Below are 14,195 nucleotides of genomic sequence, written 5' to 3' on the forward strand. Positions count from 1 at the left end.
CGACAAGGTGGTGGCCGATTGGGAGCTTCGGGTATACAGGTTTTGTTTTCATCTTAAGTGGGAAACTTCTACGCACATCTTTCCGTCCGTATATAACTACAAATCCAACATATTCCTTCATATTTTTCCAAACTACAAGATATGCGTACATATTACAGACAAAGATATTATTCTCACCCTAAACAAACAAACTTCCTATTACCGAATACTCTACGTACTGTGCATATGTAAATTGATCGTAATTATATTTCCGGTTTACTTCATGCACAAAAGTATACATATGTACGTATATAGTACGTATATTAAATAGCGCCACATATGTCTGTCTGGAATAATTAATATTGTTATAGAAAAGGCCCAAAAACTTAAAATAAATTGTCTCTTTGCGACTCCCTTTCCCTGTGAGCTGACTTTGCTGTGGTATGGAAGATTGATATGGGATGATGACGTCATACAGGTGGTAGAGTGCACGAAATTCATAAAAATGGCAAAGTTTCACCCCCTATAACTTTGTTAATAATAGTTGGATGTTCTTCAAACTTCACAAAATTGTGCACTATGTTATCCCCCCATCTTCTTGGATGGACATAAGGGGGGTTGCCGGGTAAATTTCTAAAATGTGGAAATATGCTATTGTTTTGCACCCTCGAATCACTTGTATGGGGAGCCCCCTTAAAATTAACACAAAATGGTACCAGTTGCTGTATGTAAAGCGAACAACAGATCACACGCTCCTACCAATTTTTGTGACAGTCGGTCTAGCCGTTCTTCTTTTTATTCGAATGGGGCCCCATCCTGGCGAAACCACATCCTGTTTCTTCTGCTGAGTGGCGCAAACCGTGTGAGATCTCCTGCAAAATAAGATTTGTACCCTTCACTTGGCAAACAGTTTTGAAGAATAAAAGTGTAAGTTGTAAGTTGATGTAATATAATGATACCTGCACAATCTTTTAAATCCATCCGTTTTGATAATATGCTTCACGATTCCTGATCCAATCCGTCGCTAGTTACTGTGATAATAAAAAGTTCGCTTTTGCGTAAAAGGACATTTCTTGAATAAATGAAATATATTTAGTGAATTTAGGATTTTTCCTAATTTGCTTTTCCACCGCATCACAGAAACGTACTCCACTATGGCCTTAAATGGTAATAATAAACTTTCCTACGTTTTAATGTTAAGATTATTCCCGAGTGTCCGGATAGCTCAGTGGTTAGGGCACAAGGCTGTCGTACGCAAGTTCGCGGTTCAAATCTCACTGTTGGCAATGAGATTTGCGTCGTAATTTGACGTCGAATACCAGTCGACTCAGCTGTGAATGAGTACCTGAGTCAAACCAGGGTAATAATCTCGGGCGAGCGCAATGCTGTCTACATTGCCTCCTACAGTGAACTGTAGTGTACTGTTACGGTCACAGTTAGATACTAGACAGCTACCTCACTCCCCCTTGCCCCTCAAGGGGGGAAATCAGTGCGAGTACACACGATTTCAAATTGTTTTGCCCTTGAGCATGAGCGAGATGTACCGAAAACCCGATCAGCTGTGTTTGACATACCGCCCGGACTTGCCAATGTATTGGTGAGATCCGCAAGTTTTTGCTTATGTATAAGTGAATATGTGAAACAACTTTTTGCTATATGGGTGAGCACGCCGTAGTACCAGAATAGCAAAAGCTCACCGATCTCTCCCTTACCAATACGATTTGACGAAGATTATGCCTTTTCCTTGTTTAGCGTCTCTGATGTGTACAGATAAGCTTCTGCAAGTACATTTGCAAGTGGGGTCATTTTTGTAAGGGTACTGCCTATAGTAGATCTACTGTGGTTACGGTCTTAAATGAAGCGCTCTAACACACTTCAAGGCCCTGATCCAATATGGATTGTTGCGCCAACGATTATTATTATTATTACTCCCGAGTTATGATGATTTTAATAAATTACAGTAACGTTGAGAATCGCAGCCGAAATAATTGGATTCGTTATTATAATATGATTATTGCAACTGCTCTTTCGAATTACTAATAACTAAAAACCAATTACATTCAAGTGTTAAGCAATATTTATCAAAAGATCGGACGTAGCCTGTCAGGCTACTATTATTGTTTTTTTATTTTCTAGTACAAAATGATACAAAAATGTATGTATGTAAATGAGTTTAGTTGAGCCATTGAAAAGATAACTGATGCGAATAAACAGTTCATTATTTGAAGAGGAAATCTGCAACCAAACTTTTAGGACACCATGGTAATGATCAAGATGAAAACTCAGAGAATAGTCCGATCATTCCCGTTGGTTCCGATTGTTCTCAAAATGAAGAAAACGTGCCTCTCGCGGAATTATAATAATAGTCGTTGGCGCAACAATCCCATTAGATCAGGGCCTTGAAGGGTGTCAGAGTCATTCATTCAAGACAGTAAGGATACTGTACAGGATTACCTTACCCTATAGAAGGCAGTGTGGTCGGCATTTCACTTACTCCAGCTTATTACCCTGATTTGATTCAGATACTCATACACGCCGTCAAATCATGATACAAATTCCACTCTCACCAGTGCGATTCGAACCGTGACCTTCCATACGATAGCTTCGCAATCTAACCACTATCCGGGCACAGGAATTACGACGGTCAAATTTTTACTACGGGAAAAATGGCCAAAGGCGCCTCATAATGGTAGGGTATGTACACGTTCACTAATAACCTGACAGCTCATAATGACAAAGACCCTTTTGCGCATGCCACAACAAACTTTGACTTGGAGAAACCACAAAATCTCTAGTTACAGGATAAAATTCGCCCGTTAAAATAACCGATAACAGCTACGATGATGAAATCTGATACTGTTCCGCTCGAAATGTCTCATCATAGAGTCAAAGCTCTTACTGTAGAAGACTATGATCTTGCCAGTCCTTATGTATTCCTCGGAAACTTGGGTTCTAAGCAAGAAAAATTTCGAACTCTTGGCCGCGTTCGAGAAACGGATCCTCGAAGAATTTTTGGCCCCTACATGAGGATGGACGATTCCGTAGCCGACACAATGACGAAATCTATGAGCGATACCATGACCGTCCGGTTCTGGATAAAATTCGACTCAATAAGTTACGGTGGACGGGTCACTTAATCCGGATGGATGAGGATGATCCCACCCGGAAAGTCTATAAGGGCAATATCTATGGTAGAGAAAGAAGACAAGGCAGACCCTGCCTAAGATGGAGCGATGGCGTAGGCCAGGACGCCAGACATCTTTTAGGGATATTGAATTGGTGGACCTCGGCGCAAAACCGGGATATCTGGAGTTCTTTATTAAGGCAGGCCTAGCTGTCTCCTTTATTTTCTAGAAGTTTGTCAACAATTCTCAACTTGTATACAAATTGAATGAGTGCGTTACCGTAGATGAAATGTTAGTGAAGTTTCGCGGAAGAAGTCACATGATTTCATACATCCCAAAGAAACCTGGTAAATACTTACAGAAGATGCTTATGTGATGCAAAAAAATGCTTATTTTTATTTTTATAATGGATGCGTTTATACTGGAAAAGACTCTGATGGGGTAGTATCTTCTGTAGTCGTTAAGAAACTTCTCGTGCCTACACAGTGTGACCTCCCGCTGGCAAAACCACTCGAAGGAAGTAACCAAAATGAGATAGCTTATAACTGGGTCTCTACTGAAAAATTCTTTGATAAACTAGCAAAACGGAAGCCCAATAATGTAGGTATCATGAAAAAAAAATAAACATGTTTTGTGTAAAACAAAACCTTATTAAAATCGATTCAATGTCTGTCTGTTTGTTTGTCTGTCTGTCACACGCACTTTTCTTCAAAACGGCTAAACCGATCCAAACGAAATTTGGTGGACAGATGGGAACTATGAAATCCCACGCATATAGTGAGTGGGATAAATTTAGGTGGAGTTTAGAGGGGGGCTCCCTATACATGCAAAGGGGAGATTCAAACATTTTTTTCACCGGATATAGTTGTGTAGGGTATCAAATGAAAGGTCTAGATTTGTACTTTCCGAAACTGACATTAGTTTTGTGCATGAATTGTAAAGCGCGTGAGTAAGGAGTCAAAATGTACGCACTTAAAGTGATAGAGGACTCATTTTCGGAAACTACCCAACCTAAAAATCCGAAAAAAATCAGGGTGGTGCGTTTAGATGAAATCTAGGCCTCAAAATATGTCCCACTCCGATATCTGCTCAAATAAACTTACTAATAGTATATTACTACTTTTTAGAAGTTTACTGGAAAGTCCCCATTAAATTCATCCTAGGACTTCCGAACCGTACCAGCATAGAGGACAATATTTCGTATATACATGCTCAATTTCGTATAAATCTGACCATTAACGCCAAAGTTATAGCAGTTCAAACTTAACAATTTCGCGCGAATTTTCTGCCTCCAAAGCCATGCAAATAAAATGCTGACGTCATAATTATACGGAATAATTGATATTCGCGTGAAGTATCAAAGTCGCATTTATGAAGAATCTATTTATCTGCAGCCCTTTTTAAGGTTTTGTGTAAAACACTTATGTGAAATCTAATTTTCGAGAGATGTCCTATTCCGGTATCTGCTTGAGTAAATTTACTAATAGTATATTATCAACTTTTAGAAATTGACTAAAAAACTCCCCTTAACTTCATCATAGGTGTACTACTCCATTGGCTGATAGCATTGACTCGAGATATTTAAATCGCTCAATTCTGGGCAAGTTACTGCCATTGCCAGAACTGGGCGATTTAAATATCTCGGGTCAATGCTATCAGCCAATGGAGAACTGCTTTGTGCGCCTCACAAAGGGAAACACAAAACCTTTTATACCTGAAGCGTCAAGCTTCCGGTTTCCCGACTTGTTTATGTTAGCATCGGATTTCTCCAACTAAAATGTATATTGGAAGCGAAAACAGCAACGAATACGTAGGCGTGTAGGGGTATCTTCTGTATTTGTTTTATGTGCTGATGTCATGCAGGCGACAAATACACGAGATTTGTCTGATGCAGAAAAGGATTTTCTCTGAAACCTTTCCGACGTCTGATGCCGACTTAGAGATTTGTATGACTGATGTGTGAGGCAGACATTTGTCAGTTTGTTGTCTGAAGCAGTCGGAGACATTTTTCAACAAACATCTTCTTCTTCTTATCTTACCTCTCTTATCTTTCTTGAATATACATATATGAAATATTGTGCGTTGAAATTGTATAACTCAAGTGTGTTCAAAGTAACTACTTGAGATTAGCGATGGCTAAATTGCAAGCGATTTAAATGACTTTATTACTTTACTACATAACTTTTGCGCAATTTTACTATCAAAAGAAGAACTAACTGAAATAATAAAAAATTTTTTTTTTCTTATTCGCCAGTTTTGATATTTTTATTTTGGCAAATACCGATATTTCGGGAACCACTTGTTCCGTTCATCAGTGCTAAAAAGTCTGCTCATCAGTGGATTTATTAGCTATATTTATACTAATCTAAATCTATACTATCTACTATACTGTTCTAATTATGGCTAAATTAGTTTTTAAGGACTTATATCTAAATCCTGTAAATTAAGAAATATTTAATTATATTTTAAAGACTTATTTGTCTGTCCTGAAAGGAAAAGAGGTTTTCGAATTAGTTCTTTTAAAAAGTTTTTTAAATAATGGTGAATAGCAACTGCCTGGATCTGAATTCAACGTAGTGTCTACCGACTGTTTGCTTATGAATAAGCTTTCGTAGGCATCCAGTTGGTTAATTTTCCTTACCTGTTTTAACACTTTCAAATCGTCGGCGTTTATTTTATCGCCGCATTCCTTGATATGTTTAGCTACCATAGATTTTGTTGGTTTTCGGGAGTATTTGATAGCCAACTCTGCGCCCTTCGTATGCTCCCTAAATCTAGTAGTTACCAGCCTTTTGGTTTGTCCGATATACACCTTCAGACAATCTGAGCGAGCGATTTTATATATACCGCTCATCTGCTCTACCATTTAGCTAGTAGATACGACTTGATTCTACCAGTTGTATATCAAACCTTTTCAATGTCTGTTTTATATCATTGGACAGATTTGAGAAGGTGAAACTTGATCTTTCCAGTGCGGTAGAGGTCGATTGTCGGGTGTACAGTGTAGTGAGATTACTACGTTCTAACTTTCGTGTGTGTCTCCTGATCATCGGTCCTGCACCGTGTCCTTCTTAGGGATAAGGTAGGCAATCCCCGCAATGAGGAACGGTGGAAATTCCTCCGGCCGATTTATGACCTGATTTATGCTGTGTGCTAACCGACCATGTATAATGGTGAACTTTTTGTATCTGGAGTTCTGCACCTGATCTGGCATTATCAGAGCTGAGTTGAGTCAGCCTAGCAATATACTGCCTTAGTGAGTCACGCCGACGTTCCAGACGAATTTTTCACTTAAACCAATAATGCAAAAGCGAATCTTAACTGCACCACAATACACGAGTAATTGTAGTTGCAGCAGTGACATATCAGCACACAGTCGACAGCAAAGGATCCATTTCTGAGAATTATATACACGCTCTTTGCAAACTTCAGCGGAAACCTCAGCTGAACGGTGGAGAAGGGTGCTTCGGCGTGTACTGAAACTGTTGCCTGCAGTGCGGTGTGGGGTTGTTGATGCCGCCGCCACTGCCCCCATCGACTCTCTCACCAGTTTCCGCGATGACCTCAAGTTGAAAACGCCCCCTGATGATGCTAGTGATCGTGTCGCTGCGAGTTATAAAGCGGTACTGGTCTGCGACTCGCTGCACAGTCACGTGCGTGAATTACGGGAAACGCTCGAAGAATCTCTGGTGCAACAAGAGGTGGTAAGAGGTTGTACCCATCCCCGCTGTTATTTCGCAGTAGGAGCGGATGATAAAGGCGTTCATTTTTTCAGTCCACTTCATCCGCTGCCTACGCGAACCTGCTGAACCGAAATAGCTGCAGCAGACGGAGCAATGCTATTGGTCGTTGTGGTGCCTAGACGTCGAACCACCCCACAACTGGCGGTTTCGACGCCGTACTTTGCATTACGGGAGCCCGATCCAATCCTCAAATTTCTCCTGCCTTCCATTTTTAATGGTGCATTTTATCCGTAGCTGCCAGGTGTGGTGATAACTTTCTCAGTGAGTAATCTGCAAGACTGCGAAGTTCCTGTACTTTCCTCACCTACCCCCTGAGACGCTGCTGTGGCGTACAGCCATTCAGACTGAAGCTTTTCATCCCTCCTCCTTTCACAACCGGGCTTGGAACCGGCTACGGAGTTTCATATTATATTATTATAATTATCGTAATATATTATTAACTTTATTTGAACAGATATCGGTAGGTACCATGTAGTGGCAGCCTCCACATTTTTTCCAGCTTTTTCGGTTGGGTCGTTTTTGCGAATGAGTCGGTGAAAGAAATCATCAATTTCAAGGTCCACCCTCTCCACCTATCCAAAATATCAAATCTAATACCGGCTTCGGTGCTACTAACCGAGACCTTTCATTCGATACCTCACATGACTATATTTGGTGATAAAAAAACTTACGCCCTCTTTTTAAAATGTATGGGGACCCCACCCTCCTTAAATTCTATGTAGAATTAGGACTCACTACATGGGTGAGCGTTCACAGCTCCCACCTCTTCACCAAATTTGGTGTCGATCACTATAACTATTTCCGTGCGTGCGACGGACAAACAGACAGTAAAGCCATTTTAATAAAGTCTTGTTTTACACACAACCTCAAAAAGGGCTTCGGGCAAAGTGAATTCTTCACGAATGGAATTTTATTATTTCATTCGAATGTCAATTAGTCTAGTTAATTATGACGTCAGCATCTTATTTGCATTACTTAGGATGCAGTTAATTCACACAAAATTGATAAGTTTGAACAGCTATAACTTTGACAGTAATAGCCGAATTTCTGTAAAACTTAGCATGCATATGCGCGATATTGTCCTCTATGCACGTGCATACTCCTAGGATGAAATTTTAGGGGGTTTTTCTGTCAATTTCTAAGAATTGGTGATATACTATTAGTAGCTTTATTTGAGCTGATATCGTGCACCTTATATATATACATAATATAATCGCACCTTCCCGATTTTTTTTTTTGATTTTTAGGTTGAGTAGTTTCCGAAAATGAGTCCTGTGAATTGGTGTTATACAAATCCATTGATACTGCTCAGAATGAAGAAGACGCAGTTAATTATTCGAATGCATTTTTCGGAACACGGAGTGTTCATCGGTCATACTTCCGGTGAATAAATCAATGGAAATTTGATCGAAAGAACAATTCTCACCGGCAAAGCAAAAGAATAAGTTTTACTGATACCACGCAGCCCATTAATACCAACAGATGTCATTTCACTTCAAGTGTCTTCCATTTCCCATGCGTTTATCCTTTGCTATGACGGTTAATAAAGCTTAAGGACAAAAGGTTCAAGTGTATGGTGGGAGTATGAACCGCGATTTTCTCATGGGCAATTATACGTAGCATGTTCCATAAATATAAATAAATTTGTCATGACACCAGAGACTCATTTTTTGTAAGAAAATTAGTACATTACGTATTCAAAGATTCAAGAAAAATTAGGTTAAACGTCAAAATTTTGTGGGAGAAAAACGCAATTGCTGCCTCTGCAAATTTATTACTTACTAACCTTACTTTATTTATGCAAGTTGAGCGAAGACTTTCCTACGATTCAGCGTTTATTTCGAAACCCCAGTTATAATAATTTTTGAGTTACCTTGATTTTAGTATTTTAAATATGAATTTTATTTGAAAAACTTAAAATGCTTCTGGCAGCTAGAGGGTTTAGGAATTGAAAAAATTTAGCGTGTATTTTTTGCTTAGAATTATATGAGGCGTACCAGTTATCCGGTTGACTTAAAAAATCGTGCATCCTCTTCAATCTTTGTCCCTTTCACAAAAGAGTCCGTTCGTCGTAATCGATTTCGCCATTTGGCTCTTTCAAATGCATGATCTGGATGTAATCGCGATGGTTTGGAAGCCTCGCGGCGTCGCCCATACAGCGTATCGAGCCACCGTTGTTTAGGCCCGCCTTTTGGTCGCATACCATAGACTTGATGTTTCAACCAATCTTGGCAATTGAATACTCGTTAGCACGAATTGCGTGACAATTTCATCGAAGATGCCTCCTCGCAATTTTTCCACGATCAGTGCAACCCCATAACGATCGTCATTTCGGATGTGATCAAAACGTGTCACACCACTAGTCCAACGCAACATCTTCGTCTCCATTATCGCAAGACGCCATTCATTGTCTTTTATAGTCGGCCAATACTCAGAACCATAGAGAGCGACAGGACGGACGACATTGCGGTAAATTTTAGATTTGAGTGGTGATGTTACTTCATAACGCTGTTTTGCACTGGCTGGTAGCATCGACCCGAGGTGTTTAAATCGCTCAGTTCTGGGCAGGTCAATGCCGCTGACAGTAATTGTGCTTGTTTCATGGGGATCGGCCGTCAAAAACTCAGTTTTATTCAGATTCAATCTGAGACCATGTTGAGGCGATCACTCCATTCTTGGACAAGTTGCTCGAGATTCGCTTTGCTTAATATGAAAGAAAACAGAATGTGGTGTGTTCTTATAATGAACCTAGGCAAGTTTAGCGGTAAATTTCTAATACGGTATTCTCACGTTCACCAAACCTCAACAATTCGTCGCAAATTCAAGCTTGTGGATAGAGCGCTTGAGTTGGTTGTTTGGCAGAAATCAAAGGGAATATGGTAGCTTGCCCAGAACACACTATTGCTCTTGCAAACTTGTGGATGGCGATGTTTGGTTCCAAAATTCATTTCTGCTATTAGACGCTAAGAAAACATAATCTGCATAAAGCGGTATATATGGCGCTGGACGTTGGAAATCCCGTGTGACAGTGTCCATAGCAAACACAAAGAGGAATGGTAAGAAGGCGCTTTCTTGATGAACACCAACAGAGATACGAAGAGGTTTCGATACATCCGCCACACTTCGAAATTTACTTTTCGAATCGTGGATGGGAAAATGAGCCCAGCGCGAGTTCTTGTGGCACTAGGTGTTGACGTAGAGCATACCAGATGAGTTCGTGTGGCAGACTGTCAAATGTTTTCTCCGGATCAAGAAATGCAATGTAAAGAGGGCGATGCTTCTCACTGTGTATCTCCATGAGTAGCCGCGTAGCGTGTATTGCGCCAGTAATTTCACAGTTCTTAACAAATCCAGTTTGATTCACAGTTATTTCAACGATTTCGTGAATACGGTTGTCAGGTTTGCGTTCAAAAACCTTCATGGAATGGAAAAGTAACCGAATCGGACGATATTTTGAACATTCTGCCTTAACTACCTTTCCTTTTCGGTACTGGAACTGTAATAGTTTCTTGCCAGTCAGATGGTGTTCTACCTTCCTCAATAAGCCGATTAAAGAATTCACTGAGCCACAGTGCTGGGTCCCAGCCCTTCTCTTTCCAGAGCTTAGATGCGATATCGTCAGGTCCTGTGGCTTTTCCCGATTACGTTTATTTTATTGCCTCATCGACTTCAGTCGCGCTTATAGGTTGAACTGCCCGTACGGCTTTTGGCAAGTCGATACGGATCTCTCTCACCATCCTGAGTGTCCAGTTTATCGTAAAGATTTTTTTAATGGGCTGCTCGGGTGACAGCGATTGCTTCCTTTGCTTCACGGTTGGAATTGTTATAAATTTGCCAATTGGCCGGCATTTTATCGTCGAGAAACTTGTGGTAGAGGCGTTTCTTTTCACGGACCTTCATTTCAACATCGTCATTCTAAAGCCAAGTATTTCGGTTGATGTACCGCTTACCCGGCTTGGTGACCCCGAGGGTTGCAGAGGCTGCTTTGTGGATCGTGTCTTTAACTTGGTTCCACGATTCTTCCACATTCGTACTGGTTGGTAATCGCGTAAGTGGGATCATTTCTTCTTTCTTCTCATGAAATCGCCACCATTTAATGCGCGGCAGGCCAGGGCGTTCCTCACGCTGTTTTATCGGATGCTTAATTCGCGGGACGGCAATCAACGGCCGATGTTAAAGTGCGATGGTCTCATAGGGGACGGCTTTGGAATCAGCGATGGTGGTTAAATGTCTGTGTCTTATGAGAATAGAGTCGATTTGCGTATTACTGTTCACACTATAAAATGTAGTATGAGAAAATGTTGGAAGAAACATGTATTGATAAGTACAAGGTCATGGGTAGCCGCAAAATCGATTATACACTCGCCACCCTCATTAAAAAAAATAGTAAACAAGTCGGAATACGGGAAGCTCTGCGCTTCATGTATAAAGTTTTGAGTTCATCTATGTGAGCAACTCTCTATGACGTTTTTCCATTTATACAGAACTAAGAATGCAAAATATTCCGTCATATATTGCCAAACAAAATATGCGTATGTAGATACAAATTAATAATAATAATAATAATCGTTGGCGCGACAATCCATATTGGATCAGGGCCTTGAAGTGTGTTAGATCACTTCATTCAAGACCGTAACGGTACACTACAGTACACTGTAGGAGGCAATGTGGTCAGCATTGCGCTTGCCCGAGATTAATACCGTGATTTGACTACTCAGTGGTACTCATTCACAGCTGAGTCGACTGGTATTCGATTTCAAATCGCGATACAAATCCCACTGCCACCAGTGAGATTTGAACTGCGACCTTCCGTTTGATAGCCTTGTGCATACAAATTAAAGCCGTAAATATTGTGGGGAAAATTGATCTAATGCATACTCAGGCATTTCCACACATACATACACGTCCATCTAATTGAAGACTACCCGCAAATTTCGTTAGCACATAAATATACACACACATGCCTGTCTCTAGCAATGGATACTGATATTCCAATAACTACAAAAAGCTTAAAAAGAAAAGCGAAAGGGTCTCCAGGGACCCTGCCATGTATATAAGTTCACTTTATACATATGATGATGACGTCATGCACTTCCCAGAATACAATAAATTTAGGTGAAAAACAGTACTTTGCCGTCCAATAACTTCGTCAATAATAGTTGAATTGCTTTAAAATTTCCCAAATTATGTCCTATATTATCGCCTATGCTGATGCCAAACTTTGTATTCCTATGATAAACTGAAGGGGGGTTTTTGGGTAAATTTCCAAAATATGGCAATATACTATTATTACTTTATTTGTAGGGGTACCGGAACGAGATGTATTTTGAGGCTTAGATTTTGTAGGGACGATTTTTCGGTTGGGTAGGTTCTGAGAACGATACCTGTTTCACTTTTTGGGACGCACATTTTGAGCCTTCACTCCCCTACTTTTCACCTAATGCCAGAAATAAGGTGAAGATAAAGTACTAATTGAACCCTTTCATTTAATGTACTACATGACCATATTCTGTAAAAAAAATGAGCACCCCCCTCCTACATGTGTGGGGAGCCCCCTTCAAATTCAACACAAAATTGTGCCACTCTCTCCATGTAAAGGGACATATAAACCACATCTTCTCACCAAATTTGGTTAGAATCTGTTCAGCCGTTTCCGAGTAAATGGGTTGTGACAGACAAAGGGACAGACGTTTCACATAAAACCTTAAATATTGCGGTCTGCTGTCGCATATTTGAATGCCTGGTGAATATAACTCAGTTAGCGGGTAGCTGCAGGTCGGGCCGCTGTTCATCATTCAACCGCCGCGTTATATCAAACAAGTCGGGAAACCGGAAGCTGGATGCTTCAGGTACGAAAGGTTTTGTGTATTTCTTAGTACGTAGCACGTAATATATCCATATATTATGTGAGAGTATCCACTTTCGGGTGATATTGACTATGAAGTCTTCAATTTTTAAAGAAGCAACGAATTTGAGGTATTATAACTTTGTTAGTAATAGTGTGATTTCCACCAAACTTGGAAAGATCATGCTCTATATTATAGCCTATATCACTGCAAAATTTCATGGTACTAGGATGAACTTAAGGGGGGTTTCTAATCAATTACAAAAAAATATAGTAATATACTATTATTAACTTTATTTAAACAGATATCGGCTTGGAAGGTATTTCGGAGCCCAGGCACCATATAGTGACAACCTCCTAATTTTTTTCAGATTTTTCGGTTGGGTAGTTTCTGAGAATAGCCCCCTTAAAGAAGTGATCACTTTCAACCCCCCGCGCTCCCCACCCTTTCAACGAATGTCAAAACTAAGATCGGCTTTGAAAAGTGCTAATTGAGACCTTTAATTTGATACCCCACATGACTATATTTGGAGAAAAAAAATTGTACACGCCCCTTTTGCATGTATGGGGACCCCCCCTTAAATTCGACGTAAAAGAATGTAATTCACTGTATGCGTGAGCGTTCACAGTTCCCACCTTTCTACCAAATTTGGTGTCAATCGCTGTAACCGCCTCCGAGAAAATTTGGTGTGACGGACAGACAGACAGACAGACAGACAGACGGACAGGCAGACAGACAGACAGACAGACAGACAGACAGACAGTAAACCGATTTTAATAAGGTTTTGTGTTTACACAAAACCTTAAAAACTCCACTTTGAGGGCTATTACTTTCTAAGGGTGGATGGACCCACGAATTTTTATCAGGTTCCCCTTCATAAACTTTTTCCGAGGATGTGGTTCAATATGCAACCTTTACCCAACATTTTATTAATACTCCTGTATTAATATTCCCTAAATACTAATTAACAAGTTCAACTTTCTGCTTCCCACGAGATTTGTGTAGTTTGCAGAAATCCAATATGTAATAATTCTAAATGAGCCGGTCTCACACAGTCCTGGATTGTGTTGAGTTGCAAGAATCAAATATCGTATAAATGAATTTTATAATTATATTTGGGATTCGATTTTATAATAGAAAGTTTTTTGCCTCTTTTTCATGACTTCCCCACATTCACTGGCGATTGGCCCCGAACTACAACCGCCTAGTGCGTGCAGTCAAGTTGGCAGCTAATCGGGCTCTCGATTCAACCGCCACGTTTCACATTTTGTTGGGATCTAGTGCGTATAAATATGCGCGGCTACATACTAAAATCAAAAAGCGTCTGACCGTGCGTCTAGCTGCCTACGTGGTTAACCGCAAGTACGTAATCCTGCATTGTGGTACGGGCTATAACTATAACCGTTACTTAATTCCCTAATACCCACTTTGATTTTTTTGTCATCATTTCGCAGTTGAGATATTACCACGATTAGAAAGGTCGTTTTTTAGGCAGCCTTATT

The 14,195-nt window shown here is 40.2% G+C and overlaps 1 long non-coding RNA gene across 1 annotated transcript in view; it reads right to left on the reverse strand.

The window, feature by feature from the left end:
- Positions 1–765: 765 nt before the first annotated feature.
- Positions 766–14,195, reverse strand: part of LOC119650314 — a 34,116-nt gene continuing 20,686 nt past the window's right edge. Inside the window, exons 2-3 of the long non-coding RNA XR_005249258.1 lie at positions 939–1,010; positions 766–851 (exon numbers count right to left, since the gene is read on the reverse strand). This is a non-coding gene — a long non-coding RNA (uncharacterized LOC119650314). The remainder of the gene's footprint in view (positions 852–938; positions 1,011–14,195) is intronic.

The sequence above is a fragment of the Hermetia illucens genome, chromosome 2 (genome assembly GCF_905115235.1).
Source record: "Hermetia illucens chromosome 2, iHerIll2.2.curated.20191125, whole genome shotgun sequence".
In the NCBI taxonomy this organism is placed as follows: domain Eukaryota; kingdom Metazoa; phylum Arthropoda; class Insecta; order Diptera; family Stratiomyidae; genus Hermetia; species Hermetia illucens.